This window comes from Macaca mulatta, chromosome 5 (assembly GCF_049350105.2).
Source record: "Macaca mulatta isolate MMU2019108-1 chromosome 5, T2T-MMU8v2.0, whole genome shotgun sequence".
Classification (NCBI taxonomy): domain Eukaryota; kingdom Metazoa; phylum Chordata; class Mammalia; order Primates; family Cercopithecidae; genus Macaca; species Macaca mulatta.
The window spans coordinates 16,130,427-16,154,314 of NC_133410.1; the positions used below are offsets into that span (position 1 = coordinate 16,130,427).

The 23,888-nt window shown below is 39.1% G+C and overlaps 1 long non-coding RNA gene across 1 annotated transcript in view; it reads right to left on the bottom strand.

The window, feature by feature from the left end:
• LOC106998275 (uncharacterized) overlaps window positions 1-13,303 on the bottom strand; it is a 167,462-nt gene extending 154,159 nt beyond the window's left edge. The window contains exons 1-3 of the long non-coding RNA XR_003729569.2: window positions 13,213-13,303; window positions 12,722-13,022; window positions 9,410-9,534 (exon numbers count right to left, since the gene is read on the bottom strand). This is a non-coding gene — a long non-coding RNA (uncharacterized LOC106998275). The remainder of the gene's footprint in view (window positions 1-9,409; window positions 9,535-12,721; window positions 13,023-13,212) is intronic.
• Between the last annotated feature and the right edge of the window lie 10,585 nt (window positions 13,304-23,888).

Below are 23,888 nucleotides of genomic sequence, written 5' to 3' on the forward strand. Positions count from 1 at the left end.
GCTTTTATTGGCACTGTACTACTTGGGCATGGTTAGTTGATTACCCATGTGGTTGAACTCAGGCTCCAATCACCCCCTTCATGGAGGTCAGGCTGATATTCTGTGGCTTGAGGGGCCTACCACGAGTCATTTTCTAGCATAGTGAATTATCAAGTGTGATCCAAGGGCAACTGTGAATTTCAAAGATATTCGTATCACACCAGAAATTTTAAGAGTTTAGAGGTTACCTCCCAGGAATTTTGGAGAAGGTGCAGAGCTCTTTTTGGGCAAGGTCAAATTCTTTACTACATCCAGCCCAATGATAAATAATCTGTCTTCATGTTCCCATTTAATCCTCAGAAATCTGTGAATAAGAATTATTATTATTATTATTTTGATTGTATCTTGAGGAAACAGAAACTTAGAGTAACTGACCCATGATTGCACAATAGTGGAGCTGGGATAAGAACCAATTTTGTCTGGCTCCAAAGCCTGAGCTCTTAACCACTGTGCAGTGCAATTGCCCGGTGTTCAGGATTTGTGATACCACTCAAGATATACCAAGATAAAAGTGGCATGGTCCATGTCTCTATCAGGTGCCTGGCAGGAAACAGATGGCCTACATATTCTTCCTAATTCAAAAGACTTTGATGAAACAACCATTTTCAGAAGTGTAAACAATAGCACAGGATGGTGCTTTATCCTGGTGCCAGCAATAATGGGGCGCTGTTAGCAACCCTAGCCCTGAACATGAGTGGAGTCAGTGATTCCTGGATCTCAGAGACAGTAGGCCCAACTACTGCGTGGAGGCCGTGAGGCTGTGGCCTCTGGTAGGGAAACACAAATACAGCCAATGCACAATCCAGTTAGGAGTGGGGGATTGAGAGCTCTGGTAAAAACGCTCCAACCTAAACTTCTTTCCTCCTTCAGATTTCCGCCCAGTGTCTCCCATTGACTGAAATCTCCAGGAAGCCTGGAGCAAAAGAGCTTACGGACATAGTCTATACACAGTCCTAGACACAGATCAGGGTTGAAAAGTGTGGAGAGTTGATCTGGAGGGATAAATAAGAAAATATTCCACAGCCCTCTGCTCACCATGAACTCAATTATAATAGGGTAAAGAAATAAATACATACATAATGGCAACTCAGGGAATAAATATCATCTTTAACAGAGATAGTAAGAATGGGATTAGGTGCAGTAGAAGGGCTGAAAAAAAATCATCAACCAGCAGAAACACTTGCATCTTTTCTTGAAGGATGAATAGATTACTATTTGGGCAGGAGAAGGATGGACATGCTCGATGAATTTTTTTTTTAATAGGCAAGACACGGAGGCTTGAAACAGTGAAAAGAACTGTATAATGTTCATCAGGCTTGGTGTGGACTGTTGGGGGAAGCAGCTAGTGATGAGCTTGTGAAGTTAGACAGGGCCAAACAGGGAGGAACTTCAAGTACCTTATTAAGTAAAGAGTGTCTTGATCCCCCTAAGGCCATGAGAGACATTCCATAATTTTATGATAATATTTTAATTTAAGAAATTCCTTCTGGCAGTTTGGAAGATAAATTAGAGACATATGATTTGGTGGCAAAAGATCTGTTAGGAGGCTATTGCAATAGTTTGGGTAAGAACCACAGAAGATGTAGTATAGGGAAGGGGTCTGATGAGCTTGCTGGATGCAGAGGAAGACAGCATGGAGCACGTGCAAATCACTGCATGAAGTGGAACCAGGACCACTTAGGAGGCTGATGACACAATGAAAACGATGGTCATTGCTAATGGCATGTGACAACAGTACTCAGATATTTAGGTGTAAAGCATTTGAAAAGATGAGCATTTGTTCATCAACATCACACCATAAGACACTTTTTCCTTGTCTCCTTATCTCCCGATAAAGAAGTCTTAAAGAGAGACTTTCATTAGATGATGTTGCACATGGGCATCTGAAGTCTAAACGGTCATGAATTTATAAAATTGTAAGGTCAGTAGGAAAAGGAAAAGTGATTAGATGATGGACCAAGAAATGATGAAAAAACTTAACAGCAGTGGAAGAACTCTTGAGTTATATAGAAAACCTTTGTACCCTAAAGAGTGAACCCTCAGTAGTCATGAACATGAAAATGGAAAACTATTTTTATGGTTCTATAACCACTATTCAGAAGGAAGCTAGAAAACTTACCCACTTTGGGATTTATTTATCTAACAAACTTTGGTCCAGCACTTGTTACGTACCAGGCGTTATTATACTATATTTTAGGTTAGATCAGATTAGATTCTCTCTTTGATCCTTATAAAGACTTAAACTTTACTACCATATTATTATTATTATTATTAATATTATTATTATTTGAAACGGAGTCTCGATCTGTCGCCCAGGCTGGAATGCAGTGGCACGATCTTGGCTCACTACAACCTCCACCTCCCAGGTTCAAGCAATTCTTCTGCCTTAGCCTCCTGAGTAGCTGGGACTACAGGCAGGTGCTGCCACGCCCAGCTAATTTTTTGTGTTTTTAGTAGAGATGGGGTTTCACCATGTTGCCCAGGCTGGTCTCAAACTCCTGAACTCAGGCAATCTGCCCGCCTTGGCCTCCCAAAGTGCTGGGATTACAGACGTGAGCCACCGTGCCCAGCCTACTACCATTATTATATCATTATCTGATAATATAAAAGGATTCTGATTCCATTCCCTATTCCTATCCAGGCACAGTTACCACGTACAGTGACGCAGTTTATTCACTGACAAAATATGCCCGTCTTAGGGAGTGAGTCAGGGCCAAAATCCCCCGCTGCATGTGAGACATGACTTAGGCTGACATTTACCTAGAGGAGAGGAAGGACCACATTTCACTATTATTCATCCGGAAAAGTTCCTTTTTCCTAATTTACACAAAGGCTGATGCCTGGCCCAAATTTAAGGTCCCACTGAGAACAGAGACTTGGCCAAGATGCCATCCAGTTAACTGTGCTCCCCACAGACTGTCTAGCTCTCTCTTGCCAACCAGGATCCCCTTCCCCAAAGTTCCAAGGGTGGAGCTCCAGTTCCTTGGCTTCTACTTGATTTTCTGCTCTGAATAAACCGATTATACCAAACCTATCCAGGTACCCATAGTCTCTGCTACAATCTCAGAGCATTTATACCACCATAGGCAGTTCCAACATGCCTCCAGTATAGGATTTGCTAAGTCGTGAGTGATGTATATTTGAAGTAGTCCCTGGCTCAGAGCGCCTAGATATGGGTAAAAGAATGGAACTTGCTATCAGGTATTGACAACCTGAGATGATTTGAGGGCAAGGGATGGGTGGGGAACTGATTGCTACAGGTGTGAAATCGTTAACTCTGGTCTCACTTTGTCCACCACTTCCTGAGTTTGGAAACTGAAAGCATGGCCATTTAGAACCTCTGTTCCCTGGAAGCTAAGAGCTAGATCATAATTCTTCATAGAAGGGTGATGAGGCTTCCCAGTACCCTCTTCATTAAGCTCCCCTTCCTCCCTACCTCCCTCACTCCCCACCTGTAGTCCCGACAACAAACCAAATTTCCACAGTCCCAACTCAGGCAACCTGAACCCTTTCTGGCTAATTCCACAATTGCCAGGAAATTTGTTTCTGATAAAAGAGACTCACTCTCTGATGTTGGTTCTAGGTGTCTTTTCTTAATAAATAGGCAAGATCATGACGTGCATCTTAGCCACATAAGAAATTAGTAGAAAATGAACAAAATCAAAACAGCATGGGCTTCAGGGTCAGACAGAACTGAGTTCAGTGCTAGAACAGCTAATTATTAGCTATGTGTCCCTGAACAAGTTACTTCACATCTCTGAGTCTCAACTTCAAAATATGTAATATTAGGGTACCAATAATTACCTCCAAGTGTTGCTGCGAAGATGGAAGTAGGGTCCCCTACAAAAAGTGCCTCATATAGTTGCTGGCAAATAAGAAGTACTGGATGAGGCACTTGGAGGAATTTGAAAGACTACCTCTGCCTGGCTTCTTTCCTTATCCAAAAGGAGCCCACAGAGCAGCTGATCTCAGAGAGAAGTCACTGGTGAATTTGTACCCTGACTTCCCCCATCTGACAGTATGTAATAAAGGAATAATCCTTATGTAGATATGTGTTTGAAGTACCAGTTGCCATCAACATGAACATAAAGAACCTATTAGATTCTAAATACCTCGTGTAAGCCAAATTACTCATCCGCATAGTGTGGCAAAGACTTGCCTTGGAATTAGGCACTCAACTTCTAAGTCTGGCTCTGCCTGTCATCAACCATGTGTCCTTGGATCGGTCACACCCTTGCAAAATCACAACTTTGCAAACGAATATTTGCAAGAAACAGATGAAATAATTGATATGGGATACAACATAGAGAAGAGGTTTAATATATTAGAAGTCTCTACAGTTTTTTTGTAGATCACTACTGCCAAACTTACAGACTGTGAGATGACAACTGTACCCTGAACTGTTATTTCAAATCCTTTATTCTTCAGTATGTTTTGGGAAATGGACTTGTTGATATTTGGACAAGTTAGCAACATGGGTTTGTTTTATGGGCTGCCAGTACTAAATGTTGTCTGTATGCACTTTCATCTTGTTTTTATTTAAGCTTTTGCATAAACTTCTCTTCTATGTTGATTTGACCTTTTCAAAGCCCTGTTCTCCAAGTGTTTGAGACAAGATGAGGATATGTAGAGTGATGAAGCTGAACTCACACCTTTTAGACTGAGACGGGAGTAAGCCCAGGCAATTGGGTCCCATGCCAGGAAAGCCTATTAAAATATCAAATGAGGAGTTCATGACAGGTTTAACTAGGCTCTTGTGGCACACCTCCAAATCTTAACTTAGTAAAGTTGGGTTTTGGCTGCAACAAACCAGCTGTCACAAGCTGTGTGAGACCATTAATTATGTATGTGAGCATTGATAAATTAATGCCTGATGGCTAAAAAAATTAGGGGTTCTTGTTTTGTTTAATGTACCCTCTTCCCACCTTTAATGGAGTTCCATGAGAAAATTACATTGTACAACAAGTGTATGGAGCTACAATGAATAAAATGAACATTAACAAATGCATGGCATAGATCTCACTGCTAAAAGACTGAATGTTGGACTCATGTTCCTCATAGGTTACTCTTATGGTGGACCACCTATTCTGGCATTTTAGATGATTGTCCCGGGAGATCATTCTTAATGGATCAGGTGGGCTTATAATGAGGCCATTTTTTATAGTTTACTAACCAAGAAACTTTGGATCTGTTCCAAAATACAACACCTTATTCTGAATACCTGTACTATAATGATAATAGCCTATATTTATTGAGCAGTTATGGAGTACCAGGCAATTGCAAAGCATGGAGATTATCCTAGTAATTATAATATGATATTAATAACATATAAGTAATGAGAGAATACACTGAGGCAGGACATCCTATGACCTCGAAGCAAAGAACACAAGAGGAGAGGAGAGGAGAGGAGAGGAGAAGGAAGGGGAGGGGAGGGGAAGGGAGGGGAAGCCTTTGTGTATTTCAGTCTTATGCTCAGTATTGCAGGGGGTCAGCTGAGTTTGGGCCAACACTAGCTGTTACAGTACCCCTTGAAATGTCAGATTCTCAGGACAAAGAAAAATCATTCCTGATATTTCATTTCTGACATATTACTAGGGATGACAGCCAGTTGATATGAGTAGACAGTGAGATATGGTTACTAGAATTTGATTTCATGCTAATAACTTAGAATCCATGGTAGACTGATTGTAATAATGGCTCCTTTTCTCATCCCTCAATGTAAATCAATCCCTTTGCCACATAATTTTGTAGTCCTTCTCATTAAAGAAAGATAAAGTCTATTTTGCCCAATATTGAATATGGTTGGCATTGTGACTTGCTAAGGCCAACAGAAAGCAGCAGAAGTGACCAGGCGCAGTTTTGAGCTTAAGCCTTAGGAAATCTTCTTGAACTTAGGCAACTGCCACGAGAACATACTTGGGCTAGCCCACTAGAGGAGGAGACACATGGAGCAGAACTGAGTTGCCTCACTTATCTCAGATGGGGCCAACCAAGACGAGCCAACAGCCATCCAACTCTGGAACTCAGAGTGAGCCCAGCCAAGATCAGCAGAGGCATCTAGTTGACCTGCAACTGTCTGTAGACATGAGAGCAAACCCAGCCAAAATCAGCTAAGCCCAGTTCAGATCAGCTGAACTCTGAAAACTCAAAAACCAGAAATTTGTTTACTGTTATTTGCCACAGAGAATATCTGGTTGTCATGCAGCATTATTGTGGCCATTGATAAACTATATAGAGTCTTATAGAAGCTGCTATTTGACTCTAGATTTCTAAGAACAAATTCACTAATGAGAATACCGTTTGTAATTTACATCACAGGGCTTGTGTTACTGAGTCAACGAAAGGAATCTTAAAGCTTATCTTGCCTACCTGTCCAATCTTAAATAGAAGTTCTACCAGATTCAATTCTACTCAAAACACATATATGGAAATTGCAAAGCACAATTTTCTTATTGGGAAGGATGATTCTCAATAGAAGTATACACTGAAGAGACAGAGCAGAACTGTGCTGTGTAACTCCCTTTTTCCCTCTACACCAAGATTCAGTGGGTGATATTTCCTTCATTACTTCTGTAAAGGGTCTCTGTTGCTAATGGGAGGAAGTTATATCCTTCAACCGTGTTGGGTGGAAAAAATGGAGAGCCATCAACCTAAAGTCAGAGCTTACTTTCTATTGTCAACTATAGCCATCACTTGTGTGTTATTCATCATAGTAATGCCTGACAGGCAGTAAGGAAAAGAAGACAATGCTCACAAGTCCCCGTGATTTGCAGGTTCTATTCCCCAGTAGCCTCCCTCTCAGTCAATGTTTTCACATCATGACAATTTACAGATGGGCACAAGGTCTTCCTGGAGTCAAGAGATGATTATTCATTCCAAAAGAACTCTAAACAGGGTTCTCATTAATAAATTTGTTCTTTACTCCATAACTTAAACATAACATCAGGTGGTTCATTTATTAAATGTCATGCTTGAAGCCAAGCTTTGTGATGAGATTCGTAACCCAAGTGTGGGTTAGCAGATGAGTAAGTTAGGATCCTGGGTCTACACAAGAATATGAGTAGTTGGGAACCAGAAAACTTGGCTGAAAGACATTCCCTGACTCTAGCATGTATTGCTCAGATCCACAAAATTTATTTTACTTTTAGAAAGACCCTCAGTGATATGCAGAATATTCTATTTGATGGTTAATATTCTGTGTCATCTTCACACTAATCTAGATGCTTGCCTTGAAGGTACATGGTAGATGTGGTTAACATCTACAATCATTGATCTTAAGTAAAGATAATGTAGCTGAGTCTAATCCAATCAGTTGAAGGCTTTAAGAGCAAAAACTAAAGTTTTCCAGAGAAGAAATTCTGCCTCAAGACTGCAACATCAATTCCTTCCTGTGTTTTCAGCTGCCAGCTTCCTCTACAAATTTGGGATTTGTCAGCCCCCACAATCACATGAGCCAAGTCCTTAAAATAAATCTCTTTCTCTCTCTCCACATATACAATACATTAAAAGATATATATTACATGTCTAATATACATATGTATATATGTATGTACATATTACATAATACATACTCATATGTAATATGTGTATTATATATGTGTGTGTGTGTGTATATATATATAAAAAATATGTATATACCTTACTGGTTCTGTTTTACTGCAGAATCCTGGCTAATACACTACATCAATTTAAACTTCCATCACTCTCACAAAATTAACTTCTGCAACCCTGAAGGAACTACTTGCACCTATTTTGCACTCAGTATCTGAACTTGCTTTTGATACATTTGTTTCTAACCATTTTTATGGTTAGAAGTCTTAGGACTTGGATGTGAAGTTGCTGTGTGTATTATTTGCTATGACTTTTGAGGGGGACACTGTTAGCATTCTGCTCAGGTAACCTTGGATCCTTTTTAACTTTACCACTTTACCGTGAGTCCTTCCCCAGAATGTTGTGTGTTTTTGCTTCTGCAGCTCTCTTTGTTGGGTCTTCTCTTATGTTACTGAAGCCTTCTTCCCCATGAGCACAGAAAGCCTATGTGTTAATATCTTAGTCAATGACCGACTGATGTGGGAATATGGAAGCCCAGTATCCTTGCCTTAAGTTGGGGTAAACTCTGAAATGTAGTTTACACTCCAGAGGTCCCTGTGGGATCAGATTGAGTCTGGGACTCTGGCTTGACTTCTGCCCATTTCCTGTCCTGCTTCCTGCCTCTCTTACCACTGTCTCCTAGGAATGCTTGCTTATCTCAGGCCTTGCTTCTGGCAAGCTCAGTCTAAGACACTCTGTTGTATTCTCCTTTGTCTGGAATCCAGATTCTTATTCTAGCTATACTAGCTTGGAAGAGCCTGGAGAGATAACCTGCCTGTAATTCAGCAGACCATCCCATCAAGAGTGAAATTTTTAGTTAGTTCTGTCTCCCTGAGTAAGATCCAGAGAGATCTGACAAAATACTAAATACAGAAATGCAAAAGCAAAGGTAGAATTTTAGAATGACACATTCATAGCAGCTCAGAGTTGGAAGAAACCTAAAAGTATTTCATCCAAAATCCCACCTACTCCTGAATTCCTTCTTTAACATCTCTGGAAAGTGGTCATTGCATTCTTTTTGAATAGTCTCTACTTTTCAAAGCATCATGTCCCATTGTTCAAGTGTTATATCAGAAAGTTCAATCTTACACTGAGTCAATTTATTCTCCTATAAACTTCACCCATTTGAAAAAAGAAGTCTTTGCTGTTTATAAGAATTGCACTGAAGAAGAAGAGTGATCCCAGGGGCTCATGCGCACCACAGTGCAATTCCTTAATGAAAAATTTTAGAAGTTTCCTTTTATACCTGAGTTTAATCCAATATCCCTCCAATAGTTGCCTTGTTTTCCACAGGAGTGACAGAGCCTCGAGACACATATGTAGGGAAGATAAGACATTTCATTGTTCAGCATAGGAGAGACCCATGGCTACAAGTTAGCAAACTTCAGAAAGACTTCTCATAAGACTGTTGATAACATACTTGAAAAGGTCCTAGTCCTTATCCAGTAAACACTTAGGATCTATAAAAGGGTTTACAATATGTGTTCAGCTGAGTGAGACTCTCAAAATCAATAAAGATCCCCAGTGTTTATCTGGAGGAGGTGAGCATCAAGGATCTCTTGTTAGTTAAAAATTTTTACTTCTAGAAAAGATGACATAAAAACCAATTGATTATGTAGGGACTGATATCAGTGTGAATATACATAGTAGGTCTAATTCCATGTTCATTTAACTGCCATTTAAACATTTGAGTCCTGGTCTAAGGCGCTCCTTGACCATCTTCAAGTGCTCCAGTCACTTTTCAAAAGATACAGCGAAGCTCATTCCTTTCAACCCTTACCTCTCAGTGCTGTGCCCTCTTCTCTTCCCAGGGATTCCCTCTCTATATTCCTTTCTGGGCTCTGGGTCCTCGTGATCTTTGCATTTTGTTCTCCATCAAACTTTGTTCCTTGTTAAGAGCTGAAACTAGAGTGGAGATGACTATTAATTTAATATTCTTACTCTGGCCTACAGACCAACATGATTTCCCCCCATCAACATTCTGCTCTGAGCTCCTATCATCCCCATTACCCTCTCCAGCCCCACTGGTCTCTGCTGTTTCTCAAACACTCCTGAGACTCATGCTTCAGGGTTTCAGCATTTGCTTTCTCTCTGTCTGGAAGGATCTTCCCCACATGGATTCTGATGGCACCTGGGTTAATCCATTCTCACGCTGCTATAAAGACATGCCTGAGACTGGGTCATTTACAAAGAAACGAGGTTTAATTGAATCACTGCTCTGCATGGCTGGGGAGGCCTCAGGAAACATAATCATGCCAGAAGGTGAAGGAGAAGCAAGTACCTTCTTCACAAGGTGGCAGAAGAGAGAGAGTGAAGGAAGACACACACTTTTAAACCATCAGATCTCATGAGAACTCACTATCACAAGAACAGCATAGGGGAAACCGTCACCATGATCCAATTACCTCCCACCAGATCCTTCCCTCGACACATGGAGATCACAATTTGGATTGGGGACATAAAACCAAACTATATCAGAACCCTAACCTCCTTGAGGCTTTTGCTCTACCTTCTTACTAGAGAGACCTTCCCTGACCACCCTGCATATTTCCTCTCTATTTCCATTCATGGCATTTGTTACTTCTTGATGTTTATAAGCTTCTTCATGTACTGTCTTTCTACCCCTATTAGAATATCATCACTAGAGGGCAGGGAATGTGTCCATTTTATTTTCTGCTGCCACCTGAAACTCAGAACTATGCTTAGCATCCAGTGTAACTACTCTATGTCTATATAACCAAAAATCAAATTTTCATATTATCAAGGTTCATGTCTTAGCATATTTCTTTATTTGCAATTTTCGTTTTTGCAAAAGTTAGAGGAGTATCTCTGCATCTCTGCCCCCAGCTACCTAGATTTCCTTCCTAAAGGCAACCAATATAATAATTTCTTTATGTATCATGCAAGGAAAAATTTTGCATATACAGGAAAATATACATAAAGGTATTCTTTTTTATATTTTACTCAAATGAAATCACACTATGCATACTATTTTGCTAATTAAATAATACAACATGGAATCATTTCACACCAGTATAAATCAAAATATTTAAAAAGATGTATCTGCACAGTCTTCCACGGAAAGGATGTGTCATAACATATTTATCTAATCCCCTATTGATGGACACTTTGCTTATTTCTATTGCATGATTTCTTGGCACACTCATTACTTTGATCATTTTCAAGTGTTACATTGGACCATATACAAATGCAGATATTTAACCATTTTGTATTAAGAGGATAAATTTCTAGAAGTAGAATTGCTGGATTACAGGAGACAGACACTTGTGAAGTCAATCAATATTGTCAAATTGCCCTCCAAGGAGGATGTGCGATGACTTTCCCATTATGGGAGAGTTTCTATTTCCCCACACACCATGCTGGCACAGAATGTTATTAAATGTTCTTAACTTTACCAATTCGATAGGCAAAAAGTGATACCTCATTGTAGTTCTAATTTGCATTTCTTTTATTATTAGGCTGAGCATCTTTTTATATGTGTAAAAACCATTTGTATTTCCTATTTTATAAACTGTTTTGCCTATTTTTCTTTTAGGTGTTTTTATCTCTTTTATGTTGATTTGTAGATTCTCTCTATTAAATAGATAATTTCTATACTTGCAGTCTGAGTTGCAAATATTTGCCCCTAATTTGTGCTTTGTCTTTGAATTTATGCTTATTTTTTTCTTTGTGGAATTCTATGTTTACATTTATGTGGTTAAATTTATGTTTCATGTTGGTTTTGTGTTCTAGGAAATGACTTCCTTTCTCCAAGATTAATTTAAAAAAATTCTTCCATATTTTCTTCTAGTATTTTATGGTTTCAATTTGTATTGAATCTTTTAAAAATATGGAGCTTATTTTCAAGTGTGGGTGAGGTCAGGAGCCAGCAAGATATATATATTTTTTCAGATGGCTACCCCATTTTCCCAACTCCACTTTTTGAAGTTGGTTTTATCCCTTTTTCATATATTAAGTTCTCATACATATTTGCGTTTATATTCTGCTCTTTCTGGTATATTTCACTGACCTGTCTGTGCATGCATAGAGCAATACCACATTGCTTTAATTAGTGTAGATGTATAACATGTTTTAATAAATGGAAAACCTAGATTCCCTTAATCGTTCTTCTTTCCTAGCATTGTTTTAACTCTCTCTGCTTGCCTAATTTCCATATTAATTTTATACTCAACTTATCTAGATTCCCCCAAAAAATTCTGCTGAAATTGAATTCAATGAGTCTATTGTTTCTTCATTAGGCATGATGTTGATTTTCAGATTAATGTACCTTTAAAATATATATTCATATAGTTGTATGTCATATAAATAAGCATTTATCTTTTTATTAAAGTTTTATTAAAGTGAACTATTGAATTTTATCCAATACCTTTTCAGTAGCTTTAGAAATAATTATATAATTTTTTCTTTTGATCTGTTTCCCTGATGAATTACATGGATGGATTCCCTAACATTTCAATACACTGGGATTAAGACCCCCTTGATTATAGTATTACTTATTTAATGCATTCTGGATTCTGTTTGTTATCAATACAGGTAAATTAGTTTGTTCTGCAATTTACTTTTTTTTTTCTCTTTATTTATGGTTTAGGTTTCAATATTATGCTAAATTCAAAAAGGAGAATTTCAAAAACTGCTTTATACTTCTGCGTTCTGGAACAGTTTAGGTCGCATTGGATTACCCTCGTCCTTAAAGGTTTGGTGGAATTATTCTGTGAAATCATCTGGGGTGGTTGCTTTGAGGGATGTAACACTTTGACTATACTCCCAGGTTTAGTGGATGCTAGTGAACTTAAGTTTCAGGGCCCCTTGCATGGGATCCTAATAAGTCCCTGAAGGGCCCTAGCAATTTGTCCACATGATCATATGCTTTTGTGAAATCTGTAAAGTGAGATGTTTTAGTCACAATTGGCTTAGGCCACTATCTCCATGCTAATTTCTACATTAGCCTTCTGTTTCTGTCAGGTGGCGCTGGAGGGACTGCAGACATTTTTGGGGCTCTGGCTAAAGGGAACGTGGTAGACTTGAAACTAGGCCGCTCAAATCCCCCTTTAAGAAAGGAGTTGCATCTCACCTGCAGGAAGTGTGGGCAGCAGTCTGCAGCTGCCGGCTCCTTTGGGGAGAGCCTCCCTGCTGAGTATGCTACCCTTGCCAGGGCAGCCCCCTCACGTGGTGATTGAGTGAGAAGAACAGGAATGCCCAGGCATTTCAGCCCAATGGAGAATACTCTGACAAATGCTACCGTCTGGAGGGCTCTCTACAGCACTGTTGATGTCTTCCTTTGTGCGATCCCACTTCCCATCACAGCTGTTGATTCCTAACAAACACCTTGCACCCGAAATAGCCTCCCAGCATCTGCTTCTAGAGAATCCAGCCTGCAATAAGAAAGTTCAGTCAGACATACATTTAGTTTGATTTTAACAGGATACAACGCACACGCACAAACACTACGGTTTTCAATCAACCATAGTCAACCAACTTCTGTGTTTTGTTATTTACTGTTGCCAGATTTGGTGTGTAGTCTTGGCTTCCAAAGTACTCCTACTCCCCAGGGTATTTCCTCACCTGGCATTATCACATGAGTGGTGCCCGGCTCTGCAAGTATCCAGGGTGAAAGAGAAACCAAGTTTGAAGTATAGGGAATCACAATGTAATCTGTAAAAAAGAAAAAAAAATTCAATTGTCACACACGTAAATGTGTAAGCAAAGAACTTGTTTTCAACCAATACCAGTCAAAATGGAAGATTACCCTGAAAGAAAAATCCTCAATAATGTAGCATATTCACTTAAAAAAGCATCACACTTTAAAAAATCAAACTGCACAAAATAGAACTTAAAATTCTCCTACGTAGGGCACAAATCTGCAGCAATACTCAAAACAGCAAATACATCTGTATGTGAAGTAGAATGGCATTTGTCTGCTTTTGTGTCCCTATATATTGAATAGAACCTTAGCAAAGTTGAGCAATTCCAGACAAATGGCATGCCAGATTACTACCCAAACCTGAAAGAGCCTGAATAAACAAGTATTCCAGTGACAAAACCACACATATTTATCAATATGTCAATGCATGTTGCTTATGAGCAATTTGATTACACAGTTATGCAGTTCAATGTAACACAGAAGAAATTTTAAAATGCTTTAAATTGCTCTAGGTAATGAGCGATATAAATTCAAACAGTACTTAAGATTAGTCATTGCATAAGAAAACTTAAAATACCTGAAAATACATATCTCATATAGGAAAAAATACGGTGGTTTTCCGAAACTTGCCAATAATCCTAACATACTTTTATATTATCAGTAATGAGTTGTGAAGCTAAAAAAAAACTCTAAGAGACAATAATTAAAAAATTTGAATTAATATTGCTAGAGGAAAGACCAAATCGCCTTTCTCATCTTTCTATAGAAAATGATCCTCAAAAAGCATTATCATATGAAGAGATAACAAAGTATGCTACCAAAAACTGTTGCAAAAGTACAGTATGGATGTATTGTTTAATAAAAATACTACATTATTTACCTGAGTTTTGCAATATTTGCATTTGGGTTTACTATTTTGCTTGTAATTTATCCTTTTTTATATCTTCTTTCCAAACAAACATTAACTTTGCTTTTTTTTTTTGAGACAGAGTCTTGCTCTGTTGCCCAGGCTGGAGTACAGTGTTGTGATCTTGGCTCACTGCAACTTCCACCTCCCGGGTTCAAGCAATTCTCCTGCCTCAGTCTCCCAACTAGCTGGGATTACAGGCACATGCTACCACGCCTGGCTAATTTTTTGTATTTCTAGTATAGACGGGGTTTCTTCATGTTGACCAGGCTGGTCTTGAACTCCTGACCTCAGGTGATCCACCTGCCTCAGCCTCCCAAAGTGCTGGTATTACAAGCGTGAGCCACCTCACCCAGCCTCACTTTGCTATTTTTATTTCAATATTTTTATATTTATTTATGAAGAGAACAACAAAATTTTTTAAGTATTGAGACCCTAAAAACTGGAATCCAGTTCTGCTCTTAATATGTGTGTGTGTGTGTGTGTGTGTGTGTGTGTGTGTGTGTGTGTGTGTGAATGCAAACATAAGCAACTTAGGGAATTTGATCTTTTCAGATGTTTTATTTCTTACAGGTCAGTTTTAGTAATCTATGTATTCCTAGATAATCCTTCATTATCATTACTCATTTTATTCTGCTTTCCAATTTATTTGCAAAAAGCAAAGTAGTCTCATATTTTCAATTTCTTTTGTCAGTAGTGGTTTGCCTCTTATGATCTAATTTGTATGTTCTCTCTGTTTTTCCTGAGTTGGTTATCTGATAGAGTTTACCTATTTGTTGTTCCTCCCTTAAAAACAGTTTATTCTGGCTGGGCATGGTGGCTCGCGCCTGCAATCCCAGCACTTTGGGAGGCCAAGGTGGGTGGGTCACCAGGTCAGGAGTTTGAGACCAGCCTGGCCAACATGGTAAAACCCTGTCTCTACTAAATATACAAAAATTAGCCAGGTGTGGTGGTGCATGCCTGTAATCCCAGCTACTCAGGAGCCTGAGGCAGGAGAGTTATTTGAACATGGGAGGTGGAGGTTGCAGTGAGCTAAGATGGCGCCACTGCACTCCAGCCTGAATGACAGAGACTCTGTCTCAGAAAGAAAAAAAAAAAAAAATGAAAAAACACACACACAAAAAAAGGGGTTTTTTTAGTTCAACAATTATTTACCTGAATTACTTTCTGCTCTTATTTTTACTTATCCATTTTTTTTTCCTGGTGTGCCTTTCCTAATTCTTTTTTTTTTTTTCTCAGCATATAATTGAATTTTGCTTTGTAAAATCTGGATTTTTTTTTTTTTTTTTTTTTTTTTAAGATGGGAGTCTCGCTCTGTCATCTAGGCTGGAGTGCAATGGTATGATCTTGGCTCACTGCAACTTTCGCCTCCTGGGTTCAAACAATTCTCCTGCCTCAGCCTCCCAAGTAGCTGGGATACAGGCACACGCCACCACGCCCAGCTAATTTTTTTGTATCTTTAGTAGAGACGGGGTTTCACCATGTTGACCAGGCTGGTCTCGAACTCCTGACCTCATGATCCGCCTGCCTTGGCCTTCCAAAGTGCTGGGATTATAGGCGTGAGCCTATTATAGGCATGAGCCACTGTGCCTGGTCAAACCCAGATGTATTTTTAAATTATAGAAGTTAAGCCATTTATAGTTATTGCCACATCAGATACATTTAATATTGGCATCATGTTATGCTTGCTGTTTGTATATACTTTCTTTACTTTTAAAAAACTTTTTCTCTATACAGTGTGTGTTGTATTTCTTCAGATCATTTGGAAGGTTTAATGTATATCTTCTGGATAAGTTCTTCAAAATTATAATAACATAATACACTTAATGCTGTCTTTCTTTAGACAGTGTCAATTGAGTTTCTATAACAGTGATAAAATTGATGCATGTCCACATCTTCCCTTACCCTACTCACCAATTTTAGTTGAATGACTTTCCAAAAATTATCATGTTTAAATGATATCTTTTTACTCCTGGTTATAAAGGATAAGAACATAAGAACACACTTACACTTAATTTTTTTCTCATCCTTCTTTCTCAACTATTGTAATTTATATAGTTTCTACATTGGTAATGTATGTAGCATTTGTATTTTGTTTTGTAGCTAAAATACTCTTATTCATTTAGTCTTTATTCTACTCAGTATAATCCTAACAGGGTGGGTTTTTTTTTCTTTCTTTCTTTCTTTCTTTTTTTTGCTATGAATTCTCCAGTCATCTCTTTGTTGACTAAACATCATATTCCAGTGGTTTCTTCAAGAAAAATTCACAAGGACTACACATTCAAAAATATTTTTCTGGTTTTTGTTTGTTTGTTTGTTTTGGTGTCTGAGCAAGGTGTAAAATTAATGGGTCTTACTTTATTTTCTTGAAGACATTGTCACTTTTGTGTTTTTATATTGGGGCTTCTGATGTTATTTAGAGGAAATATAGTTGGGTCAATGGAATTCCTAAAGTCCCAGAAATTAAAGCTTCTAAATTGGTCACTTGCTCCCTAAATTGGGTGAAACCTGAAGCTTTTTGATGCTTTCCCTCTGATATTTTATAATCTGGGTTCAAGCCAAATGTGCCCCTTTCCAATGATATCAACTGATTTGGGGTAATATAATTGGTTATTCAGTAGCAGTTTGTTGCCTTTTTAAAAAATTGTTCGTTTTTAACTCTGTATTTCCTAATCAAAAGCCTGTGTCGATTTGGGGTCCATGAGAAGCTAGTGCTCACCCTTTCTGAGGATCAGAATGATGCAACTTTGTCACACTCCTCTTTCTTCTGTGGCTGACAAGAAGCTTGCAGTAAATCTCATTCCTATTCAAAGGCACTTTTCTAACTCCTGTATTTGCCTCTTCATCCTCTCATAGTGCTGACTTTTTTCTTGGCCCCCTTGCTCACATGCGGTGTCTTTTGGTTGCTAGTCCCTTTCCAGGAGAGCATCCTTTCCACTCTCTTCCCATTGCTAACTCCTAGACACCCTTCAAGGCTCAGCTCACACATCAGCTCTTTCTGCAAGCCTTTATGGGTACTTCCACAACCTTCTATGATTGCACTCAACCCAATGCATTATAATGTTTTTGTTTATGTGGTTCCTCAACTACACATAAACTGGGAACTCTCTCAGGATGACATAAGTGTTTTTTGTTTTGTTTTGGTGTTTGTGTTTTTGTTTCTTTTTGTTTGTTTGAGACAGTCTCACCCTGTCACCCAGGCTGGAGTACAGTGGCGCATTCTCAGCTCACTGCAACCTCTGCCTCCCGGGTTCAAGCCATTCTCCTGCCTTGGCCTCCTGTGTAGCTGGGATTACCAGGCACCCGCCACCACGCCCTGCTAACTTCTGTATTTTTAGTAGAGACAGGGTTTCACCATGTTAGCCAGGCTGGTCTCAAACTCCTGCCTCAAGTGATCTGCCCGCCTCAGCCTCCCAAACTGCTGGGATTACAGGTGTGAGCCACCACGCCTGGCCGACATAAGTGTTTTTAATCTCTGATTTCCCAACATTGAACACTGGATTTATGTTTATTCAGTGAATAACTAAATGAAGGAATGATGCTTGTTCTTCTATTTTTTTAAGCTGTAAACCATATAAAATATATTTTATCAAGGGCCCCCCTGCTATCTTTCAAGGCCTTTGCTTTCCGTATTCAGTTGTATCATTCATCACTTCCTTACATAGACCATCTGACCCAAGCAACCAGAAGTCTTTACTCACGTACTTTGCATTTCCTCCCTCACCCCATCCCCAACTGGCTCTGAAAAACCAGACATCCCTCATTTAATCTGGTGACATTGCCTTTCCCCTGACTCCACTTCCCTTGCAGCCAAAAGATAATTGGATGCTTGGTTAAGACACAGCCCTGGCAGGAGCTTTGCATTCTTTTCCCCTGATGTGTCTGTATTTTGACACCTGTATTACTCTTCTGGGCTTCTCCAACTGACTCTCTGGTTTTAATTTGCCTCAACATACCATTTGGTTTCTTCAAGTAGCTGAACGGCTCCCTTCTTTTTGTCCCTGGAAGAGGGGAGCTCATTTAATAATTTCATAGTGGAATGCATTATTTCTTATAAAACTGATTAATGTCTCAGCTACATCAAGGAAATGAAAAAACAGATATCCCTGGCAGTTTAGTCAATTACTGATCGGCCATATTTCCTAGGTTCCATTATCAGATAGAAAAAATAAACACTGAATTTGGAGAAAAATGATCTGGAGTTGATCCTAGCTTTATCACTTGCCCATTATGTTTCTTTGGGAATGTACACTTCCTGAGATTTGATTGCCTCCTTGGAACTAATGATTCTTCTGTGCTTCATAAGATTATCATGGGTATGAAGTGAATTTATGAAGTCAAGAGTCATTTTAAAACTCTGATGGATTACATAAGCAATAGTTGTCATTATATAAGACATTTCAAGTCAAATCTGTAACTCCTACCTGATCTTTTCTTTTCAACAATGGTTATATTTTTTAAAACATACAATATAGTTATTATCCTTTTAGCAACAAAATCAATGAGGGCCAGTATGTGAAGTTCGAATACATCCTGAACTCAATGTGTTCTAATTTGTGCTAAATTAGTTTTTGACACACCCTATCCCAATACCACTGTGTAATATAAGGGTTGTGATCAGTTTTATAAATTTTCATGTCATACTCCTAAGTGGTGACAGAAATTCTAAGCCTACCAATTCATTTGTTCAAAAATTCATTTGTTTCTCCAAGTATGAATTTAGAAGTGTGCTTCCTAACTGTGGCCTTTATAAAGCTGTATATTGGCCAGGCGCAGTGGCTCACGCCTATAATCCTAGCACTTTGGGAGGCCGAGGTGGGCGGATCACGAGGTCAGGAGATCGAGACCATCCTGGTCAACACAGTGAAACCCCATCTCTACTAAAAAAACACAAAAAATTAGCCAGGTGTGGTGGCGGGTGCCTGTAATCCCAGCTACTCGGGAGGCTGCGCCAGGAGAATGGCATGAACCTGGGAGGCAGAGCTTGCAGTGAGCCGAGATCGCGCCACTGCACTCCAGCCTGGGCGACAGAGCAAAACTCCGTCATAAATAAATAAATAAATAAATAAGCTGTGTATCTGGCTCTGGAAAAAGTTCTACTCAGTCTCATCACAGTGGGGCTCAAGCAGTGGATGTGATTTATTTTGTGTTGGTTTTCATCATAAAGCCCTGGTGTTGAACTTTAGCTTCTTTGATTCAATAATGATAATGCTAACGAATGACAATGATTATGTTATTTCTAAGGCTTCTCTGGAGCTATGTATTTTAAGAAATTAAGGCAATTTACATGTTTTATACTTGAAATGATGGTTCGTGACCTCACTATATAAGGCATTAGATATAGCTAATTATTTGCCTGTGTTAGAATCACCTTATTTTGATATAGAAAGCAGTCTTTTTTTTTTTACTTTCTTTGCTAGATTTCAATTTTTTTCTAAAATTTCAGTAATCTCATTATTAATTTCCAGACAGTAAATATTAATTGTGTAACATTAAATACACAAAAGCATGATGATATTTAATAATATTTACAACCTTATTTTTGATACTACGTATCAAAATGGTTGTATATGTTCTTGCAAATAAACACACACATGCACACACATTTTTAAAGTGAAATGTATATTAACTATTTCACCTGGGACATTTTACAAATTTTTCCCTGTTTTAAAACAAATGTCTATTTATTATAAAAAATCTGAAAGGACGTTTAAGATATTTTTACTCATTAAAGACATCTTAAAGAAAGTAAAACAACAAATTACCAACTGCAAGAATTAGTTTGTAACACAATTAATTGATAAGTGACTAGAATCAATAATATATTAAAAATACATAAAAAGTTCCTTTAGGCCGGGCACGGTGGCTCATGCCTGTAATTCTAGCACTTTGGGAGGCTGAGGTGGGCGGATCACAAGATCAGGAGATCGAGACCATCCTGGCCAACAGGGTGAAACCCCATCTTTAAAATAAATAAATAAATAAATAGCTCCTTTAGATGCAAAACAAAAAGACAAAATACCCTAATGAAAAATGTATTTTAAAAGTATGAACAGGAACAAAATAGGAGCAGAAATACAACAGGCTAAAAAAAAACACAAACAGATGTTCAATCCCCATAGTAATTAGGAAAATATAAATCAAGATTAAAATGTAACTTTATAGCCAGTTGATTGAAAAATAATGTTTTGGACAAATTTGTGATGGACAACAATTTTAAAAGTTTGAAGAATATCAAATTTTGAAAAAAATTCGGGAAGAAGTTTAAGATGTTTTTACTCATTAAAGACCTCTTAAAGAAAGTAATAACAACAAATTCCCAACTGGAAGAATTCATTTGTAACACAATTATTGATAAGTGACTAAAATCAAGAATACGTTGATATTCTTGATATCAATGGCACAAACTTTGGAGACAGAGAGACAGAGGAGAGAGATTTTTGTCCATTATTAATTACCTAGTCTCAGGTATCCTATTATAGCAGCACAAAATAAATTAATATACCTTCTATGGAAAATTGCCTCAATCACATACCTTACGAAGGGATGCAGCCAGTGTTTTTGCCTTTATAGCAGGGGCCATATTCAGTACCAAATAATCACTCCCCAGCCATGATAATTTAACTAGAAATGATCACCTGACTCACAGTAAAATAACAGGTTGATAACTCAGACACTCTGATTTAAAAAACATGGCAACAAATTCTTTGGCACCCTCCTATACAGAAGATGGAGGTCGTCTATGCCTCCTCTCCTCCAAGCTGTGATTGCCTAGCCAAAAGAATATAGCGGAAGTGGTACAGTATCAGTTTCCAAAGCCAGGCCTTCTGAGGTTGCAACCTCTACTTCCTCTCTTTTGAAATACTAGTCACCATGCTGCAGAGAAGCACAAGTAGCCATGTAAAGAGGCTCACGTGGGAAGGAACCTAGGCCCCTGGCCAGCAGCCTCCACTGAGCTCCCAGCCAACAGCCAGTACCAGCTTCCAGGTATGTGAGTGAGTCATCTGGGCTGCTGTGGGAGGTCAGGGACTCTGAACAGAGGGACCGGCTGAAGCCGCGGCAGAAGAACATAAATTGTGAAGATTTCATGGACACTTATCACTTCCCCAATCAATACGCTTGTGTTTTCCTATGCCTGTCTTTACTTTAATCTCTTAATCCCGTCATCTTCTTGGTAAACTGAGGAGGATGAATGTCGCTTCAGGACCCTGTGATTGATTGTGTCAGCTGCACAAATTGTTTGTAGAGCATGTGTGTTTGACCAATATGAAATCTGGGCATCTTAAAAAAAGAACAGGATAACAGCAATGTTCAGGGAACAAGAGAGGTAACTTTGAAAGGGTCACCGGTGAGCCAGACGGAAACAGAGCTACATTTCTCCTCTTTCAAAAGCAAATAGGAGAAATATGGCTGAATTCTTTTTCTCAGCCAGGAACATCCCTGAGAAAGAGAATGCACCCTGAAGGTAAGCTTATAGACAGCCCCTTTTAAGGCGTCCTGTCTTTTATGTTTGAAGCCCAAGGGATGAAATAAGCTCCGGTCTCCTGTAGCGCTCCCAGGCTTATTAGGATGAAGAAAATTTCTGCCTAATAAATTTTGGTCAGACAGGTTGTCTGCTCTCAAACCCTGTTTCCTGATAAGATGTTATCAACAATAATGCGTGCCCGAAACTTCATTAGCAATTTTAATTTCACCTCATCCAGTGGTCCCATGATCTCCCCTGCCTCCATTTGCTTTGTGATATTTTATTACCTTGTGAAGTATGTGATCTCTGTGACCCACACCCTATTCGTGCACTCCCTCCCCTTTTGAAAATCGCTAATAAAAACTTGCTGGTTTTACGGCTCGGGGAACATCACAGATGATGTCTCCCCCGGACACCCAGCTTTAAATTTCTCTCTCTTGTGCTCTTTCCCTTTATTTCTCAACCCAGCCGAGACACTTTGGAAATAGAAAAGAAACCACGTTAAACATTGGGAGCAGGTTCTCCCGATACTGGGCTATGGATCCTCCAGCCCCATTTGAATCATTTTGGTTGATACCCCGTGAAGCAGAGATTAGCTGGACTCACTGAACCCTGCCCGATTACAGAGTCACAAACGAGTATTGGGATGGCTTGTTACACTGCAACAGATAACCAGAACTCCTAATTTCTCAGGCCCCACTTCTTAGATGTTTTAATGTGGCCTAGCACAAAAACATTTCAGGAACAGGGAGTGATCAATCCCATTAGATGCCTGTGATTAGGAATTTAAATTAGAAAAGATGGAGAAATAAGTGTTGGCAAAAAAGAGAAGTTAGAAGTCTACCAGGATGGAAGAGAGGCCATGAAGGGAAAAGGAAGTAAGGCAAGAGATGCCAAGAGAGAACTCAGGGAGCCCGGGTTAACCCCCAGCCTATGCTGCCATGTGACTATTTACATTAAACTTTCTCTGCATAGACAAAAACATGGGTTTTGCTGGTAGTCAACACATCAGAACTCTCAAAATAAAACTAATCCTGAGCATCACCTAGTTAAGAGAGAAAATGACTTATCATTTCCCTCATCTGGGATTTATGAGTATCTCTGGAATAACCAAAAAGTGACTAAAAAATTTTTAAATGAAGACAAAGTGGCTCACGCCTGTAATCCCAGCACTTTGGGAGGCCAAGGTGGGTGGATCACCTGAGGCCAGGAGTTCAAGACCAATCTGGCCAACATGGTGAAACCCTGTCTCTATTAAAAATACAAAAATTAGCCAGGTGTGGTGGCAGCATCTGTAATCCCAGCTACTTGGAAGGCTGAGGCAGGAGAATCACTTGAACCCAGGAGGTGGAGGTTGCAATGAGCCAAGATCATGCCACCACACTCCAGCCTGGGCAACAGACCAAGATTCCATCTCAAAAAAAAAAAAAAAAAAAAAAGACAAAGAAACTTGTCTTGATTTACAAAAGGACAAAGAAAAAGACAGACTTCGATGTGTGTATTAGTTTTCCATTGTTGTTTAATAAGTTACCACAAACTCAGAGGCTCAAAACACCACCAGTTTATTATCTCACACTTTCCAGGGGCATGAGTCAACTGGGCTCTCTTCTGAGGGCCTTACAAGGCTGAAATCAACGTGTTGGTCAGGCTGCGTAACTGGAACTACCATTTCTTCCTAGTTGTCCCTGGGGACTGCACTCAGGGGTAGTCACATGGGCTCCTCCACTGGCTGTCTCTCCACATGGCTGTCTACTTCTTCAGGACCAGCAGAGCAACCGCTTGTACTCTATACCTTTTCCTTCAAGAAGAGAACAGTGTCTTTGAAAGGCTCACCCAATTAAGCCACACTCACCCAGAATAATCTTCCTTTTGATTCGCTCAAAGTCACCCCTTTAGGGACCTGAATTACATTTGCAAAATGTCTTCATTTTTGTCATATAACCTAATTATAGTCATAGTCTTGCCCCATTCAAGGGGAGGGGATCATATAGAGCATATATATAAGGGGTGTGGACAGTTTAGGGGCCATCTTAGAATTCTGCTTACCACAGTAGCGTTATCAGGTATAATTAATTATAGGATGCCAAGCTAGATGTCAATTTCAGATAAACAACAAATAATTTTTTAGTATGCTTGTTTCCCAAACTTAGTCTTCAGAATGTTCAAGTGCCTACAATAGGGTCATGAGCTCAAATGTTTCCAGGGGGCAAGAAGGTGATGTGAGT